The sequence below is a fragment of the Lagenorhynchus albirostris genome, unplaced genomic scaffold (assembly GCF_949774975.1).
Source record: "Lagenorhynchus albirostris unplaced genomic scaffold, mLagAlb1.1 scaffold_238, whole genome shotgun sequence".
In the NCBI taxonomy this organism is placed as follows: Eukaryota; Metazoa; Chordata; class Mammalia; order Artiodactyla; family Delphinidae; genus Lagenorhynchus; species Lagenorhynchus albirostris.
Window position 1 is genome coordinate 27,813 of NW_026783627.1, and position 26,096 is coordinate 53,908.

The 26,096-nt window shown below is 39.4% G+C and overlaps 1 pseudogene; it reads right to left on the minus strand.

The window, feature by feature from the left end:
• Positions 1-1,115: 1,115 nt before the first annotated feature.
• The window catches only part of LOC132514367 (UDP-N-acetylglucosamine--peptide N-acetylglucosaminyltransferase 110 kDa subunit-like), a 31,505-nt pseudogene continuing 6,524 nt past the window's right edge, over positions 1,116-26,096 (minus strand).

Sequence of the window (26,096 nt, forward strand, 5' to 3'; positions counted from 1 at the left end):
AGAGCTTTTTACCTATAACATGTTTCTTTGATGAAAGTTATTTAATGTACTGGAGATAACTGTGACTTACTGATCAAATATTTGAATACTTATACTTACCTGGGATTTCATTTCTGCTGAAAGAAAAAGGAAGAACAGGACTCACTAAAAAAAAAAAACTTTAGAAATGAAAGTAAAAATCTTATCACACACTATGACTTTTGGAAGCAGCATACAGGGGCAGTCAACGGTAAAACACTGGTGAAATAGGTCAACACTCTAGGCCAAAAATCCATTATTATTATCATCAGTGACAGTACCACAACTGTGCCCTTCAGAATTAATAATCACTCCTAAGGATCTTCATTTGGAACCAGATGATGCGTTTAAGAGAAAAGCTCTGGGAGGTTTTGAATCAGACTTGGTTTTTTGTTAGCCAAGTTACAGGAGAATTTTTAAAGTGGGGGGACGGGAAGAAGGAAACGGACCAGGAAAAGAATTTAAGCCATCATCTATAAACCAACAAAGCACTGATAGTTCCAAACATTATGTCAGACACTAAAATGACTGATATAGGCTCAAGTGGTTTATAAAACCTATAAAAAGACTACACCAACAAAATCCCCATTTATCTGTAGAGTTCAGAAACTAAAACAAGGAATATTTTAGCTTAAAACCTTATCTCAAGAGAATCATATACACTTCACATGAATAAAAATACCTGAAACCAAACATTTTTAAAAGCTCCAATACCCAAAATATAGAGAAAAATATTAATTCAGAAGACTCAATCAATCCATGATAATCACAAAACGGCTGGGCAATCTCTATCTCCCTTCCACACTAACCATCCATCCCGTGGAAGACCAAGGGAGATCAGACCTTCCAGACTTACCTTCCAGACACCTGGCTGCTGCAAAATTCTATGGAGGCTCCTTGTGGAACAGCAGTTTCCCATCTCTTGTGTCTCTCCCTATCGTGATCATGATCATGCAGGAAGCAAGTCTGGCTGTGCTGTTTCTTATCATTGTCTGTCACCCATCTGCAGCATGGTATTGTACAGATAAGGAAAAAGTAGTTCCCTTTCCCCCAGAAGGTTGAGGCTCAGGTACAGGGTAATTCTCCTGTGCACACAGTCCTTATTTAGGCCGACTCAGTGACTTCAACAGGCTTAATCATGTGGTCAGGTCTGTTGCCAGCTGCGTAATGCTCCCACATCTGTAGATAGAGCCGCTCTAGGTCCATCGTGTATTGTTTGGTGTTGAACAGAGGGCTAGATGTTCTCTGCTTCCAGACTTTGCCACGAAGTTTCTTCAGGTAATCTAGATCAGTTCCCAGTTTCACAGCTATGTCTTCATATTCTTGTCTATTTTTAGCAATAAGCTCAAGACAGCCTAAACAAGTGAGCTGGGAAGCTGCAACTCGGGAAGCAAGAGTCTCTCCTGGCATAGTCACCACGGGTGTCCCTGACCAAAGGACATCCATCCCTGTGGTGTGTCCATTACAGAGTGGAGTGTCCAAGCAGACATCAGCCAGCTGGCCTCTCCGAACATGTTCCTCCTTAGGAGCAACAGGTGAAAAAATGATACGGTTCTGGGGAAGGCCCATATTTTGTGCATACTGTTGAATATTAGGTTCTCCTACTGCTGGAAAACGCAACAGCCACAGTACACTATTGGGAACACGCTTCAGAATATTTGCCCACATGTGCAAAGTAGATGGGTCAATGTTATATAACTGATTAAAGTTACAGTACACAATGGCATCTTCCGGTAACCCGTACTGAGAACGTGTGGTTACAATAATGGTACGGGGAACCTCCTCTCCAGTGGCAGCCTTAATGTTGATCTGGGTAGTTGCCAGTCCATGGCTAAGACTCAATGAATTAATTGTTACCTGAATTTGTCCTCTGTTAATCATTTCAATAACTGCTTCTGCAATAGTATTCATAGGAATGACAGGCATATTAAGAGCTGTATTACTGCTGTCTGCGTTGTCTCCTCCATCAGGACATTTCATCTTGACAATTTGCACATCTGGGGGACTATCAAGAAATGCTTTGAGGTCAATGCCATTCAGCACAATCCGATTGTCATAAATGTGCCCATTGGACTGAAAATCGATGACTGCTTTCTTCTTCAGGTGAGGGAACATATTAGCATGATCACCAATAAAGAAAGTATGGGGCATATAAGCCAGTTTCTCAGAATACTGCTCAGCAACTTCAGCAGGTGAAGTTTCCTGATCAGTGATGATATAATCCATGAAAAGCACGCCACTGGTCCCAGGGTAGCCCAGCCACATTGCCTGAATAGGAGCTGGCCTGAGAGCAAAGAGTTCATTTCGAGCACCCCTGGTATAACCATTCATATTTACAAGGATGTGTATACCATCTTGATGGATGCGATCAGCTGCTTTCCCATTGCATGGAATCTGAGAAAGATCAATGAAACGATGGGCTTCTGCCATCACCTTCGCTCGGAAGTTTGTGCCATCATCTGGGCTCAGGGCATAACAGAATACCTCAAATTTATCAGGATTGTGCATGCCTGGAATAGACTGCATAAGATGAGAAGTAGGATGATTCCCAAAGTCAGAACTCACGTATCCTACACGCAGTCGACCATCACTGAGCTTCAAGTCTTTTGGATGTTCGTACGGTGGTTTGTGAAGGACACTGATCTCATCCAAGCAGAGGTTCCCGTGGCTCTCAGCAATAGCCTTCCTGAAGCCATGAGAAAGAGGATAGAGCATACTATGATGAGGCTGCACAGAAGGCAACCTATTCTTCTCCAGCTGGTCAGCCACAATGCTGACCAACTTCTTCATTCGCTCATCATAGTCTGTCCAATCACCGACAATCTGCAGGCGATGAGCCAAATCACAATAAGTGTCAGGAAAATCAGGTTCAAGCTTCAGAGCAGTGCGATAAGAAGCAATTGCTTCTGGAATATTCCCTGAATACTTGTGAATGGAAGCCAGATTGCTGTGGGCATCCGCAAGTGCAGGGTTAATCTGAATGGCACGAGTATAACACTGCAAGGCTCCCTGAACATCCTGCATCTCCTTTAGAGTGTTTCCCATGTTACAGTAGGCATCAGCAAAGGTAGGACTGATTCGAACAGCCTCCTTATAATGCATCAGAGCTTCCTGCAGTTTTCCCTGCTGCTGCAACACACTTGCTAAATTTCAATGGGCAACAGCAAAGTCTGCGAAGACTTCTAATGCTTTACGATACAAGCGAACTGCCTCTTCAATGTTTCCCTGGTCTCCTTTGATATTGGCTAGGTTACTCAGAGAGTCTGCATGGGTGGGACACAGCCGCAGAGCTGTATTATAACAATCTTCTGCTTCAGCAACACTGCCCTTCTCTTCCAGAGCGTTGGCTAGGTTGCAATAAGCATCAGGGAAATGTGGTTGCAATTCAATAGCTCGCCTGTGTCTATTGCCAGATCTATCAGGACTTGCTGGTAGTATACACAAGCCACGCTGGCAGGTACCACTGCATGATTTGGACTCAAGCTTAGGGCACAAAGGTAAGCTGCCACAGCTCTGTCAAAAATCCGTGCCTCTTGCAAGACATTTCCTAAATTGATACAAGCATCCAGAAAATTGGGGTCAAGGGTGACAGCCTTTTCAAAGTGATGAATTGCAAGCCAAATCCCCCCTTGTGCATTGAAAACACAGCCACGATTACTCCAAGCTACTGCAAAGTTCGGTTGCGTCTCCATTGCTTTCAAATAACACGGCTTGGCTCCTTCCAAGCGACCCAGGGCCTTGAGCAGGTTCCCCAGGTCACTGCGAACACAGTACAAATCAGGATTGCACTGAAGAGCAGAGACGTAAGCTTGTACTGCCCCTTCCATGTCACCTGCTGCTACCAAAGCGGCTGCCAGGTTAATATAACCATCGATGAAATCTGGTTTGAGATGCAATGCATGCCGGTAATGCTCAATTGCTTCCTGCAACTGCCCTCTTTCCTTGTACACATTCCCCAAATTCGAATAGGCTTCTGCCAGAAGAGGGTTCTGTTTAATTGCCAGAGTACTAAAGTGGGCAGATCTGTCCAGCCTTCGACACTGGAAGTGTAGAGATGAAAGTAATAAAAGTACTCCAGTATTGTCTGGCTCTTGTCTCCACAGCTGCATGCAGTGTCTCTCAGCTGCCTCAAAATCACCTGATTGATATTCTCGATGAGCCAACTCAGCTAACCCTTGGGAGGAAAGCATACGTTTCGTTGGTTCTGTGCTGTCGGCCACGTTGCCCACGGAAGACGCCATCTGGAGCTTCTGCAGAGAGTGATAAAAGGGGGTAATTGAGTCCCGCTGCCGCCACTACTGGCAAGAATGTTTCTAGAGGTAGCAAATACGAGGGCAGCAGCCATACCACTGCTTTGGCAGGCTTAAGCGGCGGCGACAGTTACAGGCACCGAAACTTAGGAACTCTGGTTGGTCGTCTAACTCTCACGCTCTTGAAATCTTAATTCTTAACCCTGCCCTCTTCCACCATTTTTCTCCTAATCAGGGAATAAAAATTACCTATACACTTGCCTTAGAAGAAATCAAAAGTCAGTAGTCCAAACACTTTTCAAAATTTTGTTTTCTGCCCAGTTGGAAAGGAAATACATGATTGACTTTACTTCATCATTCATATAGTCAATGTGGAAAACATTAGGGTCGTGAATTTCAATACAGTAAGATTTTCAATACAGAAAATTTTAATTTTCTAATTGGCCTTCCCAAAATTTTCTAATTGGCCTTCCCAAACCACTAATAAGTAACCGATGTTGTATATAATGCTAAAATCTTAGAGACTGAGTTTGTTATTTTAAAAGTTCTGAAAGGATTAGCTAATTTCTCATATTTCTCATGCCTCAAACCTGAGTATTACTTTTTTAAAATTAAATTTATTTATTTTTATTTATTTATTTTTATTTTGGCTGCGTTGGTCTTCAATGCTGTGTGCAGACTTTCTCTAGTTGCGGCGAGCGGGGGCTACTCTTTGTTGCGGTGCCCGGGCTTCTCATCACAGCAGCTTCTATTGTTCTTCCACAACTCTATGGGTTCCTCTTTAGGTCCTATGAAAAACCCTAGAAATTAATTCACGTAATTATAGGTTTTTGCAAAATTGTCAAAAGTGAGATATTTTCACTTCCATCAGGTAAGACCAGCGTCTCTTTCTTTGCCAATTTTCCTTCTATCATATTCTGCTATGTTGGATCATATTGGAATGGCCACAGGCTTTTTTGAAATCTGGCTAAGGAGATTTTCTTTTGTTCTGTGGTTCGCGGCCCTCTCACTGTTGTGGCCTCCCCCGTTGTGGAGCACAGGCTCTGGACGCACAGGCTCAGCGGCCATGGCTCACGGGCCTAGCCGCTCCACGGCATGTGGGATCTTCCCGGACCGGGGCACGAACCCGTGTCCCCTGCGTCGGCTGGTGGACTCTCAACCACTGCGCCACCAGGGAAGCCCTAAGGAGATGTTTTAAGTGAGGCTATTATGTGATTTTCAGACACCACCATATGTAATTGACTATATACTATCCCATTACAGGAATAACTTCCAGTACTCATACTGACTACTCTACTGACTTAACTAGCACAAGACACAGAAGCATAAGGACAAAAACCACCTTACAATATAGCCATGTCTTGCACGTCACAGCTCTCAAAGCATGTGCGTTTGAAGAAGAAAAAACCAACTGAAAAGTACAAAACCAGAAGCTATTCTGTGGAAAATTATTTCAATCATCAGGCATGTGAAAGATAAGTCAAAGATTCAGTTTTCATCAATGCTTAGTCAAAACGGAAATTTTCTTCTGTCAAGAATATACTCCAGAGGCTTCCCTGATGGCGCCGTGGTTAAGAAGCCACCTGCCAATGCAGGGGACAAGGGTTCGAGCCCTGGTCCGGGAAGATCCCACATGCCACGGAGCAACTAAGCCGTGGTGCCACAACTACACTGCCTGCGCTCTAGAGCCCGTGAGCCACAACTACTGAGCCTGCGAGTCACAACTACTGAATCCTGCGTGTCTAGCGCCCATGCTCTGCAACAAGAGAAGCCACCGCAATGAGAAGCCTGTGCACCGCAACAAAGAGTAGCCCCCACTCTCTGCAAGTAGAGAAAGCCTGAGCACAGCAACGAAGACCCAACACAGCCATAAATAAATAAATAAATAAATAAATAAATAAATAAATAAAAGAATATACTCCATCAACAATGTGTGTAATGGAATGGTGTGAATGAGTATTTTATCAGAATTCCTGTAATGCACAAACCTATAGCAGTACTGAAATCAGTAATGCATTTATAATAGTAAATATTTATGAGGAAGTAACCCATAGAGGTTTTCTCAACGTTAACAATGAAAATTAATGTGACATTATCAATAATAAATTGTGAAGCTGAAATAAACTTTTCTAAACTATTAATAACTAGAAGCAAATTCTAATCAATCATGTTACAAGAAATCTATGCCTATACACTACAAAGTTTATTTCTTAAAATTTGATTTCGAAAATATATAAACTGTCGTATGAGGAGGCAGTTAAAGAATATATAGCTAAAAGAGTGGGGGAAAAGTTTTATAGAGACACCTCTGGCAGTAGTTCATTTTTAAATGTCATTTTTCTAGATTTTGTGACACCTATAGTATTGATATTTGAAAGCATTTAAAAAATTGTAATTTGAAGATTTGCTACTTCCAGGTAGAATAAAATATTTGGAAGCAAAACAACGTTTCCACTGAGAAAAACAACAAAAAGCCAAATAAAATAGCCAGCATTCAATCAAAAAGTTCTAGACAAACCAAGAGATAGAATCATATGACTAAACTTCTAAGAAAAGAACAGATAATACAAAAATATTTATATAAGATATTGTGTATCTTTATCAGGAAAAGTCTTTCTCAAGAAAAGACTTTAAAATCATCAGAATTAATATATTTTATTTATTTGTATATTATATTTATATATAGATATTTATATATTTATATAAAGAACTTAAAGATAAAGCCCTAGTTAAGGCAGTGACAAGAGCAGTAGCAGTGGGAGTGAAAAGAAATGGTTATATTCAAGCATATTTTGTCAGGAAAAGTCCAAGATCAAATGTCTGACTGCACACATGGGATGGATAGACGGAGTGGGAAAAATCAAAGTTAACTATAGAGGTTCTAGTGAAGATGGGGTTGCCGTCAACCAACCCAGGGGTTGCGATCATCCCCAAGGCCTAGGAGACTCAAAGGGAAGGTCATGGTCAGAGGCAAAGTTAATTGGTGGGAAAATAAGACTCCCAGTCTCTCCATCTCCTTATACCAGTTTTTTTTTAACATCTTTATTGGAGTATATTTGCTTTACAATATTTGCTTTACAATATATTTGCTTTACCAGTTTTTTTTTAACATCTTTATTGGAGTATATTTGCTTTACAATACAATGCTTTACAATTTGCTTTACAAAGTTAATTGGTGGGAAAATAAGACTCCCAGTCTCTCCATCTCCTTATACCAGTTTTTTTTAAACATCTTTATTGGAGTATATTTGCTTTACAATGGTGTGTTAGTTTCTGCTTTATAACAAAGTAAATCAGTTATACATATGTCCCCATATCTCTTCCCTCGTGCATCTCCCTCCCTCCCACCCTCCCTATCCCACCCCTCTAGGTGGTCACAAAGCACAGAGCGGACCTCCCTGTGCTATGTGGCTGCTTCCCACTAGCTATCTGTTCCTTATACCAGTTTTGTTTTTCTGCTCATATACGTAGCAGCATTTCATTCAAGGGGAAAGTCATTGATCTGACTGGTCAAATTAAACAACATAGTTCAAGGCACATTTACAGTGCTTAGTTCCTCCACAATTTAGAAAGTCACATTCACAATTTCCCTCTTCCTACGCCGTGGAACACATTGGCCATTCCTCCAAAGTTTCCACTCCACAGAGTGGACCAGAGATGACGTGAGCCCAGAACTGAGAGCTTGGCATGAGATGGTGTCAGCCCCACGTAGAGCTCTGGCATAAGTTATAACCCATCCCAGCTCTACAGAGAGCTCTGCATGGAATCCTGGGAGTAAACTCAGCCATAATAATGGGATTCTATTTTTCATTTGCTTTTCTTCCTTGCTTAACTTTCCCTGGCCACTCTGACAAACAAACTTTCAGGCATTCCTGGGCCACTCACTAACTTTATTCCATTTAATCTCATCCAGATTACCAAGAAAATTACTAACTATAAGGAGGGAAATTTGGAACATGGCGAGTTTTAGATGCCTGAAATATACAGGTCATTGAATCCAGTTAAGTAGCAAATTATCTGGATCTCAAATATGCCAGTAGAATAGCAGACTAAGCTCAATTTAATGTACTCTTACTGGAGACACACGTAAATTCTGGGTCAATTTTGAAAAAGTTAAAAGCACATAGCAGAGATTAAAAGAAAGAAAGGAACACCTGCATGTTTCAGAAAGTAACAGAGAAATTAAATCCAGAGAAAGAAGAGCGGACTGATGTCTGTGGGTTCCGTTCCTTAGAATAGGCCTTATGTAAATAGGGGCTGGAGCTAGGAATCTAACATTACCTTGAGGACAGGAATTTAGACTCAGGATGGAACAATATTGAGAAGTTGGTACAGATATCCTACAGAAATTTCATGAGGAACTGCTTAGTCCATTAAGAGGGCTAAGGGAGGTGGTGAGGAAGATTGATATCTCTTGAAAACCTTCAGGTACAGAAGACATCAACACTTCTGAAAAGTAGGCCTGTCCTTCCCAGCGTTGTGATGGCCAGGTTGTCACTAACCTGTAAGGCCCTGTATGAATCAGAAACTGCAAGGAGAGTAATTCAAAGAAAAACAGATGCAGGATGGGTGTGGCAATAAATCCTAGGACCCTATCAGAAACAAAATTAAAACCACTTTAAAGGGAAATTTTAAGAAACCAGAGCAGATAGTATCCTAACCAGAATAGAATAATAATTCTGAGGAAGTTACTTTAGTTATTTAAGTAATATGCAATGCATTTCCATGGCCAGGCCCTTTTGAAGAATTCTAAAACATATACAAACAATTCGTTTACATCTTATATATCCCACCATCCAGAGCCAAATTCACTTAAGTACTGTACTGGTGGAAACTGAGCAGCACTATGGAGACAATAAAAAGGTGTTTACCATCAAAAAATGTCAAGGTAAGAAAGATAATGTCTAATTTTTAATTATCTTGTGGTTTATTGAAATCTTTTGGAAACCCAAAATAGAGAAAACCTAGGAGGCAATGAAGACTTAAATCTTTAGAGATTTATCAACTCATCTATAAAAGCTTTATTAATCTCTTCTTTTAATAACATGCCTGAGAGGTATAAATGTGTCCAGTGATAGGGTTGAAGAAGCCTGAGAGAATTTCAATTGTTTACTATTCTTGGTCAGCTATTAAGACCTTTCAGGAGCATCTTGATTTTCATGGCATCATCCAACAAAAAGCAGGATATTTTACAGAAAGTCCTGGTCCACTTTTTGGCTTGCTTTTGTAAAATAGACTTTGGAGATTTAGATCAAATGTCATATCAATTGTCCTAGACTGCTTACTATGTGCTTTCATTATAGATTTTAATGTCAATAGAGAAAGGAGAAGGAAAAGTCAGAGGGAAATGAAACAGGTGTACAGACATTTCTCAGAATTCTGGGGGAAGTTGCATCTATAAGCGGAAAGTTTTTCACCATTGAACTCACAGTGGTTGAACTTCTCATGAAGAATTTTTTTTTCACTACTGAAGAAAACTATGTTTGATTTTACCATAACTGAAAAGTTCTCCTGTTTCTACTTCTGAGGTTTGTCCTCAAGACTACTGTTTACCTAATGGAAGTGACTCCTATGCATGGAGGAAAAAGTGCACCATTTGAAGGAAAAGCTAAAGGAGTGATATTCAGGTAGCTCCTCATTCCACCAATGAAAACGTACACATAGATTTTCCACTTTACACCTCATTTTCCACCTTATTTTCATGATTTTGAAATGAACATGTAGGGTCTGATGAGTTTGTCAATAGTCTATAATTATTAGTGTTATTAAAATAGAATACAAATGATAAGCCATATGTAAAAATGCTGTGCGAATAAACTGCTATACCCCAAATAATACAAATGAGTGAATGGCAGTAAATACTAAGAGGGGTTAACAACATAAAGGATATTAAAAACACACATAAAGGATATTAAAAACATGATGACCGTATTTCATATTTATGTGTCTTTTTCTCTCTCACTCTTTTTTTTTTTTTGCGGTACGCGGGCCTCTCACTGTTGTGGCCTCTCCCGTTGCGGAGCACAGGCTCCAGACGCGCAGGCTCAGCGGCCATGGCTCACGGGCCCAGCCACTCCGTGGCATGTGGGATCTTCCCAGACCGGGGCACGAACCCCCGTCCCCTGCATCGGCAGGCAGACACTCAACCACTGCGCCACCAGGGAAGCCCTTCTCTCTCACTCTTACTCAACTCCTAAATAACTAAGAAAATATGCTCACAAATGGTAAGCATGTTTTGGATGTTCGATGTGTGTTTGTGGGAAAGAACAAAAAAAAACCTGCCTCAATTAGGTCAAATATCATACAAGAGATGAATGAGATTAGAGATGGGATTGGGATTTGTGTTAGTTACTCAATAGCTAACCAATCACAGATATGACAGTGTAGTGCAATATGCAAATATACTTTTAAACAACTTCTCTTAAGTTATCTACTGTCTGTAAAGACAATCACATTCAACTGCTCTGCACTTAACCCCAGAGCTTCTGAGTTAGAATCTGTTAGAAATAGGTACACGTTTCATTGCTTTGGCAACATTTACATGGCTCTGCATCAGGCAATACAACTGCTAAGATCACACCCTGGGAATTCAGGAAAGGCTAGTGTCCAGTTCTGATCGTTCTACCACCCAACTGTGATCTAGGGTAAATTCCTGATTAAAAACAAAAAACAAAAAACAAAAAACCCTGAAGATGCTGAAACAGTATTTCCTACTTCACAGGGTCGTCATGGGGATAAAAGGTCATTAGGATAAAGTGCCTCTCACCCAGGAAACACTGATAAATGCTACTGATGCTACCATCATCATCATGACCGATCAAGGACATATTGCCACATGGAAATTCAACATTCCCTGGGCCATTCACAACTTTCCTTTAAAGGACTCATATTCTATGTGGGGTCTTAACACCTTCAAATAACAGAAAATACAAGTTTTTACGCCTTTTTTTCTGTAGCTAATTTTGGCATCTTTCACCTCTGTCCACTTAAGTGTTGGTTTAGCATATTCTTGTCACACAACGAAGCTACTTCCCAAAGAGAGGAACAATGTGTCAAGTGACAAAGACATTGAGTGAAGTCTTTCACATCTAGATTGTCCACGGTACCGCTCAGCTGGTCTCTGGGTTGGAAGGCCTGGGTCTACTTTGCTCGTCTGGTCCTTAGCACGTGGTCTGTGAAACAGAGGCAGCTGCGGGTAGAATTATAACACAAGCAGAACTGGCTTCAATTCTTCCTTCTTAGGTCTTTTTCTTCTTGTTCAGCTGTTCAAGGAACTTGCCTGCCCTCTGTTCCTGCCAGGACGATGTTACATCTGCCTGGATAAGTAGGGCACCATTGTATATCAGGAAAGGTCTTATTTGTAATCATCGGGAACCAGATATGGCTAATTTGAGCAGAAAAGGAAACTTTTGGAAGTTTATGGTTAGGTCTCAGTAACTAGAAGCAGACTAAACAACCGAAAGCCAAGCCTATGCTATTGCAATTATAGGATCAGGCCAAAGTGATGTTATAAGTCCTAGCTGGCCTTGCTACCAAGCAGGAACAGGAAACAGGAGATTGACCCAGCACTGCTGGCCTTGCTTCTTTACATCATTTATTTGTAATTCAAAATCCAAGAGAGGGGCTTCCCTGGTGGCGCAGTGCTTGAGAGTCCGCCTGCCGATGCAGGGGACACGGGTTCGTGCCCCAGTCCAGGAAGATCCCACATGCCACGGAGCGGCTAGGCCCATGAGCCATGGCCGCTGAGCCTGCGCGTCCAGAGCCTGTGCTCTGCAATGGGAGACGCCGCAACAGTGAGGCCCGTGTACCGCAAAAAAAAAAAAAAAAAAAAAAAAAAACCAAGAGGGGGTGCAGTTGGCCAACCCGAGGTCACCCGACTGTTTTCCATCTGTAAGGGAGACTGAGCATGTGAGTAAACAGTGTATCTGACATGTTCAGCTTGTATAACGAGAGGAAGGCTCTGTTTCTCACCAAGACCCACAAAGTGGAAAATTCCCCAAAGAGAAAGGAATTTCAGATCAGATGCTTGGAAAGTTAAAAACAACAACAACAAACAAATGCAGATGTGGAATTAAAGACATGGAGTCATTAAGAACCTATATGTGGAGTGATTCAGACCTGAGTTCACAGCTGGAGCAAGCTACTCAATCTTGCTGAGCTTCAATTTTCTCTAAAGGAAACAACATGGAAGATGATGTCCACATGTAACTTGTGGTACACATGAAGGAGGGTAGTACAGTATATGATGCCTGGCATATCCTATGCATTTTCTAAAACTACTACTAGTACTATTATTATTGTTACTTATTATACAATTTATTGTAGAAATTAACAGGGAGAGTATTAATAAATGTTAATACAGTGCTAAGTGTCACATTTATGATCTCAACTAATTATTTGTTGATTCAACAAACATTCCACATATCAGCAAATAACCTGTTAGTATATATATATATATTTTTTTTTTACAGAAGAAAAGAAACCGTGAGGCTTAGAAAGTGTAAACAATGTACCAAAAGTCACTCATTTAAGAGGTAATGGAATATTATTCAGCCTTAAAAAATGAAGGAGATCCTTTCATTTGTGACAATATAGATGAAACAGGAGTGCATTATGCTGATGACATAAGCCAGACAAGATAAATACAAATGATATCATTTATATATGGAATCTAAAAAGAAAAAAAGCCACACTCATAGAAACAGAGAGTAGAAAACTGGTTGCCAGGGGCTGGGGTGTGGGTGGGGAAAAGAGGGGAAGACTGGTAAAAGGGTACAAACTTTCAGCTGCAGGATGAATAAGGTCTGAGGATCTACTGTATAACATAGTTACTACAGTCAATAACACTGTATTGTATAACTAACATTTTCTGAGAGAATAGAACTTAAGTGTTCTCACCAAAAAAAGAAAAAAAGGAAGAAGGTGTCATGAGCGGTTAGATGTATTAATTAACGTGATGGGAAGGATCCTTTTGCAACGCATATGTATATCAAATCATCATGATATACTCTTTGACTATCTTACAATTTTGTCAATTATACCTCGATAAAACAGGAAAAAAAGAGGTAATAAAGATGAGATTCCAATCCAGGATTATCTAGCTCAAAAAACTACACTCTTAACCATTACAATATAGTATCCATCCATATGTTGTAACTGTAAAATGCTTAACACAAAGGAAACGTTAAATAAATGGTATTTATTCTAACTCTAATGCTTACTAGATATGTTATGTGGTATGCTTTACTTCTAACTACAAGGGTATAAGGTGCAAATTCTTGCTACAGAACATAAAAGCCCCTGTGGTACCCTGTACGATAAACACAGTACCTGTAAATCTCTCATCTCTCAGCCCAGAGTCTCCTCAAGTTGGAGGTCTTTACCCCCTTTATAATGTGGGAATAATGCCTTTCCCACATTTGCACTGGGCATGAAAATCCATACTTCCAGGTGTATACTGAACCTCCACTTAGCTCCTCGTCACCTTGGAATCACCAGACCAAAGATCATTTATTCCATTAATATAAATGATCTAGGGATAGAAGTACAGAATATACAGAGAGTGTTGGAGGAATCTAAACAACAAGTCCTCCACTCTCAAAACAAATTTTAGAGTTCCAAAAGTAAAGAGCAATGTTTGGAAATAAAACTAAAAATGAAACATCTACAATTAGCCAAGTATTTATTATGGGCCAGGCTACTTACCGGGCACTTGATAAACATTACAGCTCATCTTCCTGCAGTCCTTCATAGCATATAATATTGTTTCTATTTCATAGAGAAGAAAATTGTATCTAAGCAGGTTAGTGATTAGCCCAAGAACACAGGGCTAGGCTGTAAGAAAAGAAGGCCAAGTTTCAGTGGTCAAAATGGTGATGGATGTTATAACTAGAAGATTATGGCTAATCAAATAAAAATATTCAAAACGGTCCTAATGTATTATTAGGATTTCTTTAGAATAACTTGGGTACCTTAGTGAATACAGTAGTGGTAGGCACTATAGTCTCTTTAATTTGCTAATCATACAAATCTACTTTAATATTCTTGGTGACAAGGAGCTAACTACTGATAAGACAGCTTCTTCAGTTTTGGGGCTACTCCAGGGTGAAATGCCGGAACGTCTTACTGCCTGCCTGCAATGTTACCTAGTTCTACCAGGGGGAATAAAGCAGAACAAGTAGTCACTGTTCTTGACAAATGGATACAGTTTCAGTTTTTCAAAATGTCAGTGTCAGATTCATTCACTGTATCAGATAGATCTGTCAAATGGCTTTGCCCATTTACTAATGGATGGCACACTGCAGACACACGTTGGGTCAAAGGACTCAATGTCACCTCATTGATACTGTCATCAATATAATTTGTATTGGCATTTTGTCTCACCCTGACTTTAAGGACTATGTGGGGAGATCCAAGTCTCCAGACCATGGACTGATCACCTCTGCTTGACACAGTATTCTCTGCTCATTTCCAGAGGGGACCAAGGATGAGCTCTTGTACTTCTGAGTCTATTCACCCTACCTGGCAACACATACTAGCTGGGCTGATTGGATCAAGCAGGAGCCCCAGAGTTTACATTTCCAGCTGCATTGGAGGAAACAGAGGCTATGCCCCAATCCCATAACCCCTCACTTCTTACTGCTAGCCTATCCTAGGCTGTTCTTGCTGATAGGAGTATTTCATGCTAAAAATTAATTTTGCTTACCTGATGGCAGTCACACAACCTCAAATGCCATTTTTATAAATAAGGCAACCACCAATGGAGTGTGATTTAGGGTTTTTTCTTCTGTAGACCCTGCCTACCCTATAAAATCTCCCATTACTGCATCATGGAGACTATAATCCCTTTCCGAGGGAATAGATTCTTTCCAACCATAAGATGAAAGAAGAACCTACATTTCCATACTGCCCAAAAGGAAATACACTGATTACAAAATGCAGGAGAATGACTGATTTTCCACATTTGTTGTGTTCATTAAAGAGTTTTTGAATAGACTTGACAGTATTAAAGAAGTTCAACACACACAAAATAAAAATTAATAAATGAAGAGAAAAAAATTGCATTTACAACAAACAACAAAATAAACACATTGATATATAAAAGGTTGTTATACATCGATGAAAAATGGATGTCATAAAGTCACAAACTAAAAAGTATTAACAGCCAATAAAGATATGAAAATATGTTCAACCTTGCTATTATTAATCAAAGAAATACAAATAAAATAATTCAGATGTCATATTTTACAGAGCTAGAATGACAAAGTTTTAAAAAAGTTGATAATACTGGTATTGATATTGATAATACTGGTACTGATGAGTGTGTGTAAGAAACCACACTGGATGTTAAATTCTTGGTAGAAATAAAAAGCACGGTAACCTTTCTGGAAGACAATATGTCAGTATGTACCAGAACTGACAACCAGCCATTCAAGTTCTAGAAGTCCATTCTAAGGAAATAAACAAATGCTCAAAGACATATGAACAAGGATGCTTGTCTCATTGTTTAGCAAAGCAAAACAGGAATAATCTAAATGTTGAACAGTAGGGACTGGTTCAATAAATAATAGAATGCTGTTCAACCATTAAAAATGCTGCTGCAGATTTTTATTAGGTGATGAGTAATCATACTTATATTACTAAATAAAAATGTTATAGAACTGTTTTGTAGTTTGATATAATAATTAAAGGTATTTTATACTTGCATTGTATTTATATGCACCCCGTCACAAAAAAGTTTCCAAAGATACCCTCAAAAATGTTACAGAGATGATTTATCAGAAATAGGATTTTGAGTTATTTTTCCTTTTTTCTTTAAATCCTTTCAATTTTGGAGTTTCTGCAATGAGCCTGTATTATTTTTACAATTAAAAATATTTAAATTTACAACAAAAGGATCTAAATTCCTCCAGTTTTCCATCCTGGCTCAGGGTATTTGTGTAAAAAAAAAAAAAAATCAGCTTATTTTCTCTTTTGTATCAATCTAAATTTACTTTTCGTAAGTTAACTATTTTAGTCTGGCAAAAGTTTCACACAGGAAAATTGTTAAGGTCTGAGTATGCTATTACCTTTAAAAGCACTGGAAACTTTGAAATTATTTCTTTCAGAATTTTCATATAATACTGAAAGGCGGGGGGGAGGTAGCAAAATGAAGGGAAATAGATAGTAGTAGTCAACTTCAATTAAGAAAAAGCAACAAGAGGCAGTTTGTACTCTTTTGATACGGCAGAAGCCCCATGTGTCAACTCATGCTAAAAAATGTATATATACACACACATATATATGTTTGTGTGTATTATATGTATATGTGACACACATACGTAATTAATCCACAGCCTTAGGCTAATCACTCATTGTGGCAGAAACAACGAGCTGTTGACTACACTTTAATTAGCTCCTCCAGCCTGTAGAGGCATCACTAGGACCAAGATAGGAACAACATTCTCCATCTCCGCTTGCATCTGGGTATGGTTCTATCCCAAAGAATGTGACCAGAGGTGACCTGAAGAGTTTATGTCTGAAGGATAACGAGTTGATAATTGTAGCTTGCAGCTTCCTCTCTCCTTTCCTTTTTAGGACAAACGTAGAGCCACTTGATGAAGGTGGTGGGTCCCTGAATAACTGAGCAGAAAACTGACCCTCAGACCACCAAAGTCCATACTACACTCCTGAGTGAGTGAGAAATGAACTGTCCATGTGTTGCTCCACTGAGGTTTAAGGTATATTATTTAGTGTTTAACTAACGCATTTTTTCTTTAAACCTCAGTTGCCTTCTCTGTAAAATAAAGTCTTTGAAAAGGATCCACTGTAAGTTTTTTCCCTTGCTTATGTTTTTACCTTAGTTTTTAACTCTCAGAAACATTGCGCGCATTCTACCTTTTAAGTTAGTAAGTCTACTTTTTTCCCACAAAGACGGGTTCTTCAAGTTATGGAGAAGTCATAGCAGACTGTTGCTTCAGTTTAAGATACGCATTCACATATGAGATGAGAAGGGTGAGGACCCAGAGAAACGCCTTTGACAGAGGGGAGTGAGAGCATACTGAAGAATGTTTAGTAATAAAGAATTCAGATGGGAGAAACGGATGGGTTACATCTAACAGATTTGCTCAAAGGAATTCTGGAAAGGCAAGTATGTGAAAATGTATAGCAAAGACATGAAATGCCTTTTGGTCCCTAAATGGATTTCATTTCAAAGACGTGCATATTGCAAATACATGTACCATAACACTTCTCTGTCCACTTCTAGAATCTTCTAAAGCCTGACAGAACATCTGCAGAGAGAGGATGTCATTCCAAGATAATCGACTGCAAGTGACTAAATTAAGATAAAAATGTCCTTAACCTTGAACAGTTTTTAAAGAGATTTTAGAAGAAAGGAGCCCTCCAGGGGGTTGTATAACTATATAATTGTACCCTTTCTAAAAGGCTATTTACAGATACATAATGTTTCCCCTCCATTCTTTAAAGTAAAACATAGGATAAAAAAAATAGTTTGGGGATAATATTTGTTTGGGACAGCAGGCACTGCTAATCAGTACCACTCTCTCCTTATTCCTTACTATCAGAGCCCTGGTTTAGGAGACCCCATTATCCTTAAGGCTAAGGTGGCCAGTTTAAAATCCGAGCTGATGAGATCTAAGTGCAAGTCTGCTGACCATCTGTGGTAAAAAATTTGCTGAGTTAGACACTGCCTTTTTTTTCTTACTTAATTTCTTTTTTTTTTCCTTTTCTTTCTTCCTGCCCCAATTGTTGGAACACTATTGGAGATTCTGGGGTCACTTTGAAGCTATGTGGACGTGCTAGAGATGTGGAAGCTGGAAGAGCGAAGCAACCCAGTCCCCTGGTGATGCCCTTCAGCAGCTGGACTAACGCTAGAGGGACTATCTCCAAACTTCCTGCTACCCGTGGAAAGTAAGGTAAATCACTCATTCACTTTCTGGTACCTACTAACGGATCCAGAACCCTAACCTCAGGGTTCTAGAACCCTTCTCAGTATCCCATAGTCATACTCATGTTCCGGACTCCTGATCATCAGACTTGCTTATAGCAGATGTATGGGGAGGGCAGGCTCTTCTGGAAGCCCTCATACTTCCTCCCCTACCCCCACCACACACAAATAATGATCTTTATGTCCACTCATCCTTCTATCTACACTCAGAGGCCAGGGCCCCCAGGAAGGCTTCACTGACAACCCTCTACTCCTCTCTACATGCAGAAAGGGTAGAGGTGTGGGCTCTGGAATCAGACTTCCTAGACTTGAATTCTTAATCTGTTACTTACCAGTTTAGGACGTGGGCAAAGTAGTTACCTTCTCTGGACACCCCTGTAAAAGAGGAACACTAAGTAGCACCTACGTACCTTACTGAAAGGATTAAATGAGCAAATGCAGGTAAAGTTCTTATAATTTTTTCTTGGGTCAATCAATTCTAGCTGCTATTGTTACCTTTGACTAATTTAGGGCAGAGTCCCTTTGCCCTCCTTTGGTTCTCTGGGCCCGTCTCATTCACAACACACACAACCGCATACTGCATTCACAACACACACAACCGCATACTGCAGTTTTGAAAGGTGGTTCTCAAAATGTGGTCCCTGGGCCAGCAATATCAGCCACACCTGGGAACTGGTTAGAACTCTGGCACTGGAGCCCAGCAATCTGTGTTTTAACAATATTCTCAGGCATATCTGATGCACACTAAAGGTTGACGACAACTGAGAACATCTGGCTCACACTCTCCTGGAGGCATTCACCAAAAATAGAGTTACAGGACCTTACACCTTACCAGTTGGAGAAGGGGTCTAGTAATTGCCCTGGTTCAGGCTTGTCATGATTTCTCAGCACATAAATGTTTGAGAATCACTGCCATTTTGAATGTGTGTTTCACTTGTCTGTTTTTCCAGTAGACTTTACTTCCTTGCAAGGAAGGTTTGTGAAGATTTGCTGCTGTTGTTTGCATTATTAGTTTTATTATGCTAATTCTAGAATCTCTGGTGCATAGTGCAATCTCAGGCAGGAAGTAGTGGCTCATTAAAACAGGTATCCCAAAAGTCTTAGTAGAACTTCAAGATTAATTCCTTCAGGAAGAGGTAAAATTGTCATTAGATGCAGATGATATGATACTATATATAGAAAACCCTAGAGACTCTACACGAAAACTACTACAACTGATAAACGAATTCAGCAAGGTAGCAGAATACAAGATTAACATACAGAAATTGGTTGCATTTCTTTATACCAACAATGAAATATCGGAAAGGGAATGTAAAAAAACAATGCCTTTTAAAATCACAACCCTCAAAATAAAATACTTAGGAATAAACCTCACCAAGAAGGCAGAAGACTTATACACTGAGAACTGTAAGACATTAATAAAGGAAAGTGAAGATGATTCAAAGAAATGGAAAGACATCTCATGTTCTTGGGTTGGAGGAATTAATATTGTTAAAATGCTCATACTACCCAAAGCAATCTACAGATTTAAAGTGATCCGTATCAAATTACCCATGACATTTTTCACGCAATTAGAACAAATAATCCTAAATTTCATACAGAACCATAAAAGGCCCAGAATTGCCAAAGCAATCCTGAAGAAAAAGAACAACGTTGGAGGCATAGCCACCCCAGACTCAGACAGTACTCCAAAGTCACAGTAATCAAAACAGCATGGTATTGGCACAAAAACAGACATATGGATCAATGGAACAGAATACAGAGCCCAGAAATAAACCCACACATCTCAGTTAATCTTTGACAATTAATCTTTGACAAAGGAGGCAAGAATATATAATGGGAAAGAGACAGTCTCTTCCGCAAGTGGTGTTGGTAAAGTTGGACAGCCTTATATAAACCAATGAAGTTAGAACACATCCTTTTACCATACACGAAAATAAACTCAAAATGTCTTAAAGACTTAAACATAAGACATGACACCATAAAACTTCTAGAAGAGAACACAGGCAAAATATTCTCTGACATAAATCATACCAATGTTTTCTTAGGTCAGTCTCCCAAGACAATAGAAATAAAAATGAAAATAAACAAAGGGGACCGAATCAAACTTACAAGCTTTTGCACAGCAAAGGAAACCATAAACAAAATGAAAAGACAACCTACAGAATGGGAGAAAATATTTGCAAATGATGCGACCAGCAAGGGCTTAATTTCCAAAATATACAAACAGCTCATACAACTTGATGACAATAAAAGCAAACAACCCAATCAAAAAAATAGGCAGAAGACTTAAAAAGACATTTCTCCAAACAAGAAATACAGATGGCCAATAGGCACATGAAAAGAGGCTCAACACTGCCAATTATTAAAGAAATAGTTTGCAAATCAAAACTACCATGAGGTACCACCTCACACCAGTCAGAATGGCCACCATTAAAAAGTCTACAAATAACATATGCTGGAGAGGGTGTGGAGAAAAGGGAACCCTCCTACAACACTGTTGGTGGGAATGTAAGTTGGTGCCGCCACTGTGGAAAACAGTATGGAGGTTCCTCAGAAAACTAAAATAGACCTACCATATGATCCAGCAATCCCACTCCTGGGCGTATATCCAGACCAAACTATAATTCAAAAAGACAAATTCACCCTGATCTTCACAGCAGCAATATTCACAATAGCCAAGACATGGAAACAACCTAAATGTCCATCAACAGATGAATGGATAAAGACGATGTGGTACATATATACAATGAAATACTACTCAGCCATAAAAAAAGAATGAAATAATGCCATTTGCAGCAGCAACATGGATGCAACTACAGATTATCATACTAAGCAAAGTAAGTCAGAAAGAGAAAGACAAATACCATGATACCAGTTATACGTGGAATCTAAAATATGACACAAATGAACCTATCTATGAAACAGAAACAGAATCAGAGACACAGAGAAGAGACTGGTGGCTGCCAAGGGGGAAGCAGGTGGGAGAGGGATGAACTGGGAGTTTGGCATTAGCAGATGCAAACTGGTATATATAGATTGGCTAAACAACAAGGTCCTACTATATAGCACAAGGAACTATATTCAATATCCTGTGATAAACCATAATGGAAAAGAATATGAAAAAGAATGTATATACATATGTATAACAGAGTCACTTTGATGTACAGCAGTAATTAACACAACGCTGTAAACCAAGTATACTTCAATAAAAAATAAGTTAATTAAATTTTTAAAAAGATTAATTCCTTCAGAAGAACAAGTACTACACATTCACAAAAAAAGCACCCTTTGAAAGTTTAAATTTTTGAATTTCTTTGCCACTTCCTTAGTTTTGATCATCTTGGACAATATATTTTTAATATTGACTTTTAAACAGACTTGTGTTTCAGTGTTTGCTATCCTTAGAGAGACAGAAACAGATAAGTACAACTAAATACTTATTTTTCAAAAGTCTCAAAAGTATAAGGGAAATGAAAGTAATTATATCTTCAAATGATTTTGGGGTATGTTTCTAATTTCATACTTCTGATGCGATTAAAGATTAAAACTGTATTAAGACATTTGAGACATGCCGCATTGGTATTAAATGAATTTAATTTTGTGTAAAGTGGCAGAAATATTTTCTTCAGCAAACATACCTGCAGATATAAAATCACAACCATAAATCTACAAAAAAGCAAGCTATTGAATGAAATCTGATTGGTTATTTCCCTGCAGTATGGATCTGCTAATAATTTAATTTACTACTTGCTAACAGAAACCAAAATTTAAATATACATATATATGTGTGTGTGTATATATATATATATCTTCAATTTTAAATCATTCATATATATGAACAAGTATACATACACATATATAACAATTGTTCATATATATATATACAATTTAAATTAAAGAAAGTACATCTGGTGGCCTATTTTTTCCCCCCGATTTCTAAAGAACACCATATTCTATTCTACGCAGTGGAATGTCAATCCACCTTAAGGGTTGTTCAATGAGCATATCTGAGAAACCACTGGTTTAGCCAATGATGTACTTATTGAGGGAGGCCCTAGTGCCACTGTCAAGAGCTTATCCACAGGAGAGATAAGAAGGTACTTGTTTGGTTTGTGAAAAGAAGGAGTAGTGAGGAATGGCAGGTAGCTGCAGGCTGATGACACGTGATGTCCGTATATATGTAGAACCAACACGCCCATAATTGCACCCGTTTTCCATACCCAAATCCAAAGCCTCTGTATCATTAATACCAGGCAAAAATGGTAAGATTCATGTGTGTTACTATCCCACGGCTTCAAGATGCCTCTAAACTCATATGAGTATGTCTTAGTTTTATCAGTGGAGGATAAACCAGGCTTCTATCACCAAGCCCCATTCCATAACAGGCAAACCAGTCCAAGACTTCTCTGAGTGCTGCAGGAGAGTCTATGGAAGGGGCGCTCACTCCACTGTGATGCCTAAAATGCCTTTCCACAGAGCAAACATTCAATACATGCTGAGTGAATGAATCAGTGAACTCGTGTCATAAAACAGGCTTATTTCAGGGAAATTCCATTCAACAGGCTGGCATTCCTTCCTACCCATCTTAACTGTTAAGCTTGCCATCAGACAAAAATTTAATTATAAAATGTTAGAGCTGAGGAAATTTTAGAAACTATCTACTCTCCAGAGGTATACAACTTTAATTCAGTGGTAAAAATCACTAGGAGTGATTTAGGAGTCTATCAGACCTGAGTCCACATTCCACATCTACCATATTTTTGTGAGCAAATAACTACTTCTGAGGCTCTGTTCCATGTATGCATTATGGGATATCATAATAATACATACATTAATTGTATGACTATCAGGGGATGAAATGACACAATCCATTTGCCATGGTCGGCTAAGTAATTTGCACCAAGTAAGCACTCAAGACATTAGCCACTATTAATAGCGGAGAGATGAAAACAAAACTCTGGGACTGAGGCCTACCCTAGTGGCCCCAGTGGTCATAATGACTGTCTTCCATTCAGCCTGCTCTCTTCTCACTAAGACTAAGGAAGAGAAGATGAACAAATTAGGAATAACAATTTGAAAATGGTTTTATACTCCCTGAATGAATGGAATTATAATAAAATGATTCATGAGTTCTGCAGAAATATGATGAGACTTTAGATCTTTCTGTTAGTTCTCTCCAAAACCAATTGATGGCCCTAAGATGTACCTTCCCACCCAGCCCCATCCTTACCAGGATCAAATATCATTGTAAATGGAAAAGTCAATAACACATAATCAACAAGCTAAGTTACAAGCCAGTGAAGTCTCGGAGCTTTGATAGAGAAAATTCAGATTTATCATGATATGTAAAAATAAGATGATATGAAGAACTCAATCTAAAAAATACTACCTGGAGATCTATAATCTCTACAATAGTGCTATAAAAAGTAAAGAGCTAGAAATCTATTTAGATGGTTTTCCTTATAAGAAAGCACTTTCTGTATAACTTTTAATATACTTACTATTGATGAGAACAATTCAACAAAATTCAAATAAATATCTGCAGATGTACTACAAGAAGAAAAGAACAGAGTTAGATGTGACAGGGGATAACTGGACTTCAGGATGAGTAAGACCCTATACTTGACCTCAATAAATTAACATGAAATACAGTGGATGAGTCATGTACAGAATGTCAGAATTCTAAAAGGCCAAGCTAAGTACCAAAAGGAACACGTGGGGACTCTTACGAAGGAAATAAAATATTGGTTAGTTGATTACGACAAGGCAGAAGGGAGTAGGTTCCCTTTGGCTGCTCTTTGAAGAGATCACTTCCTTTCCCACCTAGTCCTGAGGCTAGGGTGGCATGGGCAATAGAGGAATGTGGGGACTGAGAATCATTTCTACTCTCACCAGAGTGGCTGGAAGCAGATTTTCTTACCAGGATGTAGTAGTATGCTAATATTTAAGGGTTCTTGAGGTCAGAGAGAAGGGTTTGAATACTCCGGCTCCATCTCTTGCTGTGGGTCAAGTTTCTTACCTTTCCAACACCTCGGCGTCTTTATCGGAAAATTGGGGACGATGATAATGTCTCCCACCTGAGTGTGAGAACTACATGATATAGTGCATACGCAGGGCTAAATTTGGTGCCTGGCAAACAGAAAGTGCTCAGTACGGCAGGCGAGTGTAGTGACAATAAAGGCAAAGATGACGGGGGTAGTGCCGGTGTTGCTTCTGCCCCCAGAACAGGCTCTGACTGGGAGACAGTTAAAGCACCTTTGGGTTCACGGGGGTTTATATATAAGCAACGGTTGATCAATGTGAGCTGGTTGTCCAAATGATTATGTGCAATCTAAGAAAAAAATGGGCCTCGGATCTGCTCAGCTACTTAATAATATTAGCAGCGGCAGTAGTCAAAGAAGCTAAATTTTATTAAGTGTTTATATGCCAAACAACGTGCTGAACATTTTAAAAGGATTTACTCACTTATTACAACGAGGCTATATGCCAGGTCCTGATAATGTTATTCGTCTCTTTCAGATGTTGACTGAGCCTCAGACGGGTTACAAAAGCACCTAAGATCCCGTTGTCAGTACATGACGGAAATGAGTTCAAATCCAGCCTGTCTGACTTGTTCTTAATCACTAAGGTATGAAATTAAGCATGTTGCCCTTTGCCTGGTTCTCCTTCTGAGGCCTGAATATTTCACTTAGCTCTCTGAGTGCAGAAGAGAGAAAATTCTCTCTCCTTGACCCAACTTGGCATCAATATCCAACTCCCCTTCTCAAAATGGGTTGCTTCAACGAGCAGCAATGAATGCCGGGTCGTGGACCAGTCACCTTGATGACTAAGAGTCAGACACTAGGGAAAGAAAATGCTCTGTGACAAACCTACCCTTGTACAGAAACAAGACAGAAATGGGGGGACAGGGCAGAAGATAATGGAATAAGGCATAGGAAAAATAGCACCTGGCATCGTGACAGTAATAGTAATAATAGTATTAGTAGTAGTAATAGTAATAATAATAGACTTTACTATGCTCTAGGCATTGTATTAAGTGCTTGGTGTAAGTGACTTCATTTTAACATTGAAAACAAGTCTATGAGGATGAAATATTATTAACATCATTTTATAGGCAGCAGTATTGAGGTTCAGGTAATCAGGTAAATTGCCCAAGCTCATATGGTTAGCAAGTGGAAAGCAGAGATTTGAACCAGCACCTACACTCCTAACCATTATGCTATAACCATTATGCTGAAGACATAAGAATTCCAATGGTCTTTCCCCATAACCCACTCCTGCACTCCAGACTTAAATAGTCCAAGATCAAGAGAGAGCAAGCTTGGAGTTGCCACTCTTCAGTGAGTGTCAATCATTTCAAAACAGTGTGTTTGCTAACAAGATGCAGTTCCTGTGATAATCTTCTCAACCAGCTATCAAGAAACAGGAAGCAAAGATTCAAGTAACAGGATGTTCCTACTTACGAGGAAGGTGGGACAGCATAGTGGACACTGGGCTTAACTGTTCTGGAAAACGTGGTCCCAGTAGGCATACACGCTGGTACATTTTCCCCACCTACCAAATACAAAAGAAGTATTTCATTTCCATGTTGCTCTTCAAAGTTCCACCTCATTCGTGCCTGTCATTCATCCTCTGGCCTCTTCCTGTCTCCATTTCTGTACAGAAAGGTGCTGAGTCTCTGCTCTCGGATACAAAAAGGGTGTGTTAGGAGAGGGAGCCATGGTACCTCGATGTCTTTTTTTTTCATCTTAATTCTATTATGCCAACTCCACTGAACTTAATTAGAGTGAATACAGAATTACACAATTACCCTCTGTTCTATTCTTCAGATGTTATATTTTGATAAAATTTACGACATGCTGCTCTCCCCTTGAACA